A 7224-nucleotide genomic window follows, 5' to 3' on the forward strand; every position below is an offset into this window, starting at 1 on the left:
TGCATCATCTCACTTAAACCCTCATGACAGACCCGTGAGCTGATCTCCATTTGATGACTGGTGACTGAGGTTCATACAGACCAGGACAGGAAGTTGGCCAATGTCACAGAGTAACTAGTGAAGCCAGAACCCCAAACTCCCTGTGTCTGGTTCCAAAACCCAGTGCCCCTCATCTTCCCACCAGCTGGTTTTCCAGAACAACAGAGGGTGACCCGACATCGAGCCCTTCACTTCTCCCGGAGCCTCTTTTTCATGCCTGAGCCCCTCAGAAGCATCTTGTCAACCGAAGCACTCGCCCCCACTTGCACTCCTCTGGTGACGGGGCGCTCACTCCCTGCTGAGGCAGCCTGCCCAACCTGGACAGCTCTAATGGGCGGTGAAAGTCCTGCCTCCTGCAGGCAAATGGGTTGATCTCAAATTCAAATGCGGTCCCAAGTAGACTCGTCCTTGATTGTCACTTCCAGGGGAGGAATCTTTGACAAGTTCCCGTTGCTCTGAGAGGTAAAATAGTCATAACTTCTCCTCCTTCGAAACTGCCAACAGCGCCAAGAGAATCAAGACTGAAGACTGAAATTGCTTTTCTCTCTCCTCCCCGACGCAGTCAGCGGGGAGCAGCGGTTCTGCGGGCTCTTCAGTCGGGGCTAAATTTATATTCACTCAGGTGTCGCCGGCCTGTGCTTTCTCGCGCTTCTCTCTGATCAATGCGCTCATTAGAGCGCCCAGGCTCGGCGATAGATTCACCTCAACGCGTGTCCCCTCAGGCTTCAATAGCAGGGCTCCGAGACGCTAACGAGCTGCAGAGAAATGAAAAGCAGAGACGCTCCCTCTTTCCTTCCAGGGTCCTGCACGCGTTCTCCCCGCCCTTTAGAAATGGCTGGCTGGGCTGTACTCGCTTTATTTAGGAGCGTTGAGGGGCACATCAAGGAAGGAGGAGGTTGGGACAATATTTGCAGGTGGCAGACGTGTGCATGGGGCCCTTGTTCATTTGTTCCAAAACACGGGAGACTCGAGCGACACTTAGGTCTGTTTTCGCAGCTTGAAGATTTGTTTGGACACTTGCAACCAGAGCGTGCCTGTGTGACTTTTACCCAATGAGTTTCTTTTTGCAGTCCCTTCCTAGCGTCTGCACACAGTTCCAGTTGGAACCGGACAATCAATGGAATATGCAACCGAACAATCAGTGGGTCCGGCTGCCTGTCACTACTTGAGCCAACAAAGCAGAGACAGGGTTGAATCATACATGAGGTTTATCCCAGTCCTGCCGGCAGCGTGGGAACAGCAGGCCATCCACAGAAATCTGCTCTGCGCCCCCATAAGCCAGCTGCTTATGTTGCGTAGAAGGATGAAGATTACCTGGGAAGTAGGCAAAAGGCGTGCCAAATGGGCAGTTAACAGGTCTGCAGATTTGCAAAGGCCTGCGGGTGTGCAAAGGCTGGGGGTCTTCAAAGGGCTGGCGGCCCTGGTTTCTGCAACAAGGTTGTTCATCTGTCCGTGATCACAGGCAGCTCCCGATGGGGAGGGGGGACCTCGCTTCCAGGTGAGCTCCCAGGTCCCGCGTGCAGCTCCCAGCTAGGTTAGGGTGCGCCTTCTTTACTCAGAACAAAACAGTCACAGTTAGCAGAGCATGATTCATATTTCTCACAATTCTAGCTGGCTCCCACCATTCTACTCCTGCCCCTGTCACAACCACAATATGTGTGTCAGGTTCCAACTGTTGTCTGCACTGAACAATCTATCATGTATCTGTATATGTTGTTCTACTTCTGTACTCACATCTTGTTACGAAATACTCTATGACCTAGAGGTTCTTAACCACACCCATTAGATTATTTTTTCTTCACTCCCCGCCACCCCCATAACTATATTTAAGGTGTCAAGAACCGACTCCATGCATTTTGCTATTTTCTGTCGTGAAGCTAGTTCTTCAGCTTTGAGCCCCATGGGTCTGTTCCCTGGTTCAAAGTTCATGAACAGCCTGATGAGTTGCTGTCTACACTGTGTGTGCAAGTCTTAAAAAGCAGAGTTTAGCCATTTACCATACACCGGCGCGAAATATGCACCAATTTCACTGCCATCGTACTAACACCAAACGCGTAATATTCCATACCTCATGAGCTCTACCCGGTGGCCTTTACGTGTGTACATTTATTTAAGTTTTTACAGGCAAATGCTAACACCCTTCTGAGCCTTCAGCACCTACTGCTAGTGTGGGTGCCAGCTGTATTATTTGAAATCAAGCCGCTGCCATGATCTGCGCTGCGGGCTGTGGATGCCGCGCTGCGTATACGAGGTCGTGGCTGTGCGCTCATCTCTGCTTTTGCCATAAGCAGTCCAGGATGGGGAACGGCTCTTTCACTCAGAAATTGCACGTTTGCCCTGGGGTGGCCGCCGTGTTAGCAGCTGCAGCGGTCATGCTTGTTGGAGGTGAGGAAACGGAGGCACCAGCTGGCGGGCTGTCTTTTACTTCGTGGGGAGCTGGTCCAGAGCTGCTTGCCCCCGACGTGCAGGGCCTGCTCTGTTTTCTTCACCGAAAGTGTAATTGTCCGCAACTCAATGGCCAGGCTGGGCGTGGGCCGTGTTCTCCTGTGACTGCTGCAGGCATCGTGTTTCAGCAAAGGAGGGAGCGGGGCTGAAACAGCTTCTCAGGCACACAGGCGGGAAGTCGTCTGTGAACTCTTTGCATGCCATGAACAGTGCCTCTGACTGGCCTCCCCCCGCGCCTACGTGTGGTCAGAATAATAGCCGGATGCACCTTGTGTCCCGGCTCAGCTCCGTGCCGCGGCCTCACAGGTCCTTTCTCGGGGCCCTGCTGCCCCACTCCCTCCCGAGGCAGCTGAAGGCCACGGAGTGTCAGGAGCTCATCGAAGGCCACGCTCGAAGCACGTGGTGGAGCGGAAGCCCAGTCCCCGTCTCTCTAATTGCCCAGCAGGTCCCCTACCTGCAGCCCCGCACCTGCCCTTGGAGCCGAGCCGAGCAGGGGCGCCTCGTGCAGGCTGTCTCTGTCCAGCAGGAGAAGCCGGGCTGAGAGAGTTCCTGGCCCCGTCCCAGGGTGACAGGCTCCCCACACCTTCCCTCCACAGGCCAAATGTTATCACACGCCCCACACGCCCCCACCAGGGGCTCAGCTTAATCCCCCCCCCGCCCCCTTTGATTGTGGGCTAGACTTTGGCACTTGTTTCCCAAGAATATGGTATAGAAAATACTGGAAACACCTGGCCACGCCACCTCCACCGTGTGATCAATGTCCCTTCCCCGGGTGACAGCTTAGGTCAGCGATTCCCTTTTCCATCTCCTGGCCACATGATTACTGAGATTCTGTGGCACATCAAAAACTGTGTTTTTGCTGATCTGACTAAAAAAATGGGTATAATTTTGATTCATTCACACGAGATGGCTACTGTGTTGGCTGTTGTCATTTTTTTTTGACAGCCTAAGGGAAGAGGTCAGAGCCCTCGACTAAGCAGTCAGGCCCTGCATGTTCTAACGATTCTTGAGGCACACCCATTGAACATCGCTGGACTAAGATGATATGAAAATACACTTCCTAATATCACGCAGCCAGAAGCACACTTCACCTCCCTGATGCCGTCTCAAAAATCTATAACTCCAACCGAATCAGACAGATCTACACGGAGAGACAGCCCAGCCGGCGTGGCTCAATGATTGAGCATCAACCTAGGAACCAGGAGGTCAGGGCACAGGCCCAGTTTGCGGGTTTGACCCAGTAGGGGGCGTGCACGAGGCAGCCGATCCATGATTCTCTCTCATCATTGATGTTTCTATCCCTCTCGCTCGCTCTCTCTGAAATCCATAAAAAATTTTTAAAAAATAAGTAAATAAATGGAGAAGCCGCCTGCAGAATGCAAGCCCAGCCTTCTTCAAGGCCGCCCTGAGCATGAAAGAAGCGGCTTAGGAAACGGTCACAGGTCGAAAGAGACCAGAGACATGACAGCTGACGGCTGATTTCCACGTGGAAGCCAGCGCCAGGCAGATCTGCCCCTCCCCCGTCTCACCCACAGGCACCCAGCTCAGCCAGGGCTGCCAATCAGCCAGCCTTTCCAGGGAGACAGAGCTGTATAAAAATCCTGGCACATATATTTTTATTGCAATTTGGGTGCATAAAACGAGTCTCGCGGCAGCGCCTCGCAGCAGCCAGCACTGCCAGCCGCTCCGACTCATTCTCAGCCTCACTGTAGGTTCCAGCTGCAGCAGGTGCGGACGTTTTGGAGGCTGTGGCTCACCTGCGCCAGCAGAACCTGGCCTTGACCGTGCACAGTGCCCACACCCAGCAGGTGCCCTGTCCCGCAGCGACACCCTCTCGGCCTGTGCACAAGCATAGCTCAGACTTGGAGCTGTGTCAGTCAGAATAGACTAGTCCTGCCCTGGCCGGTTTGGCTCAGTGAATAGAGTGTCGGCCTGGGGACTGAAGGGTCCTGGGTTCGATTCCAGTCAAGGGTATATACCTAGGTTGGGTGTGTCGAAGGCAACCAATCAACGTGTCTCTCTCTCACATCAATGTTTCTCTCTCTCTCTCTCTCTCTCTCTCTCTCTCTCTCTCTCTCTCTCTCTCTCCTCCCCCCCCACCACCACTCTCTCTAAAAACCAACGGAAAAATATCTTCAGGTGAGATTAAAAAAAAAGACTAGTCCTATTGGACTAACAACGCAAACTCTTAGGGGCTTCACAATGCGGGGCTTACTCCTCTCATGCACCAGGTACATGGTGTGTGTGTGGGGGGGTGGGGGGGCGGAGGGCGGGGGGCTCGGCCAGGAGCTGTGTTTCACACTGTCTTCCCCTCAGGGAGGCAGAGGGGACGGCCACCCTGATTCATGACCAGTGATTGGCAGGAGGAAGGGAGCAGGAGGGGCTGCTCGCTGGCGCTGGCTGGCGTGTGAGGCTCCCACCCAGATGTAACATTGTCACTTTCGCTCCGTTATTGGCCAAAGCCAGTCACATGGACACACCTAGGGAAGTCAGCCCTGCAATCTTGCCGGAGGGCAGGGAGCTGAAAATAATTTGTGAAGAGTGCTAATTACTACAAAACACATTTACTAACCTCCCTTCCAGGCCTGGGAATAGCAGCTCTGGAACTGTTCCCAGAGCACAGCAAACGCAGAACAGACCCAGAGGCTTGGCTGGAAATAAGCGAAGGAGATTTATTCAAGGGTCTTTCACTCTGAAGAAGAAGAAGTGAAGTGTTCTTGTAGTAGAAGGTACATCCTGGAGAACCGTCAGCCCGGTGTTGCTAGCCCTGCGATTGGTTCAGGAGGGCTGTCAGTCAGAGGCCAGGGGGTCTGGATAAGGGATGTCAGGGGTCTCCATCATGAGACCTTTAGGGGGTAAGCAGAGGCTGATCGGAGGCCTCATGCATATCCAGGCATGGATGCAGGACTGGAAAGCTCGGAAGGTTTAACTTCCCAGGCTGGTTAGAATGAGAAAAGGGTCTTTCCTCATGCCTCAGCCTTCATCATGTTAATCATTTTAGCAGCTTGGTTTACATGACTCCATTTTATAGATTCCCTGCCTTTCCTACTCTTCCCTCAGGGTGCTAAATGAACATGAATGGCATGAGTGATTTTTTGCTATTTTCAGGTGTAATAAATATTATGAACATTTTGGTATCTTGCGGTCTGGTCTTTATTACCTTGTTAGTATTTTATTAATATAGGTATATGCATTTTAAATACTTAGTTTTTTAGTTATAGATATATATGTGTGTGTGTGTGTGTGTGTATAAAAATTATTTTATTTGATTATTTTAATTGATATATTGAGGGAAAACAAATTTTGCCACACCAAAATATGCCTTTTGGGGATATTGATTATATTAAGCTGTTTATTTTTAAAAAACAAAAGACTAAGCGAGAATCTTTGGCCCTCCCCTTCCCTGCCTAATGGAATTTAGATGGAGAAACCTGCTTCGAGGAGCTGTCCTCTTAGCATAATATGAGCCCAGCGAGGCAGGCAGGGAGGAGCCACGCACAGTCTGCCTGCCGGACGCCCCTCTGCATCCATCGTTTCTGGGTGGCCAGCAGGAATGCGTGTACCCCGTGTCTGCTCTTTCTTACCCCCCTGGAGTTGCCTACTCTCACTCTGAAGTGCCCCACCCTCGCCACCTTCTTACGCCAGAACACACTTAAGCCTCAACTGCTCAGTGTGTCTTGGGTCCCACATGCTTATGGACACCCCGTATGTACAGACGTAATAAAAGTGGTCATTTTCTCCAGTTAATCTGTCTCCCATCGATTTGATTAAATTAGATTGAATTCCCCAGCCTCCCAGGACTATGAGTCTCTTCGGCCCAATTAATCCCCCAGGTGGTCACTGGGGCATAATTCTCACCCCTCAGGAACGGGGGCCCACTCACCTGTGATCGGGTACAGGCAGTCGAAGGCTTGCCCCCTCCCTGTACCCCATGGCAACGGTGGGCCCTTGTAGGCCGACCCAGGGGCTGCAGGTTGTGCATAACAGGAGGTTGACCTGGAGCCCCTAGTATGGGAAAGGGAACAACAGCTGGCGTTTGAAAAACTGAAACTAGAACTCACCCAGGCCCCCGCCCTTGGCCCACCCTGAATGGACAAGCCCTTCCTCCTACGTGTTCCAGAAAGATAAGGTGGCACTGGGAGTCTTCACGCAATCCCTAGGGTCAACACAGCGCCCTTTGGCTGTTGTTCCAAAGACTACACCTGGCACCCTCATGGGCCACTCCCATTATTCTTGTTGTTCTAGCTTTTGCCCCAGTAACATGAAGATTTATAACACAATTTGTCTCCAACAGGTTACAAGCCCTATTTCTAGTCCGAGCATATGCACTACCCCTGCTGACTTAGGCCCCATCTCAGACTCCTCGCCTGAGCGTTATCTCCCCTCTGACAGAGCAAGCTCTCTGGGCCCTGACAGGGAACGTTGCCCCCTTTCAGCGGGAGACGGCTACAGAAGGGACCCTGCCCCCTCTTCCATTAAAGAATTGGGGGGGGGGGTAGGCAGGTAAACAGGCATGCGCAGAGCAGGAGCAATGGGCCAGGTGCAGGGGATCACCAGGTGGAGAGCCCTGGGTGCCTAGCAACGGGCAAAACTCTGGGCCCGTGTCGGACACTCCTCAGACTTTCAACCCTGGAGACCGCGTAGGCCTCAGCTGTGTTTCGGCTCCAGCCCAGAGAAGCAGCACAATCAGGTGTAGAGACCCATGGCTGCTCAGGGCCAGCTGCATTGACTCGTGACCCC

The 7224-nt window shown here is 52.6% G+C and overlaps 1 long non-coding RNA gene across 1 annotated transcript; it reads right to left on the reverse strand.

Annotated features, from left to right (window-relative positions):
- Positions 1 to 5136: 5136 nt before the first annotated feature.
- Positions 5137 to 6517, reverse strand: LOC118670764. Its single transcript, XR_004972470.1, has 2 exons — positions 6368 to 6517; positions 5137 to 5422 (listed from the first exon to the last, which is right to left on the reverse strand). It is a non-coding gene; the product is annotated as an uncharacterized LOC118670764 (long non-coding RNA).
- Positions 6518 to 7224: the final 707 nt, after the last annotated feature.

Source organism: Myotis myotis, unplaced genomic scaffold (genome assembly GCF_014108235.1).
Source record: "Myotis myotis isolate mMyoMyo1 unplaced genomic scaffold, mMyoMyo1.p scaffold_m19_p_16, whole genome shotgun sequence".
Taxonomy (NCBI): Eukaryota; Metazoa; Chordata; class Mammalia; order Chiroptera; family Vespertilionidae; genus Myotis; species Myotis myotis.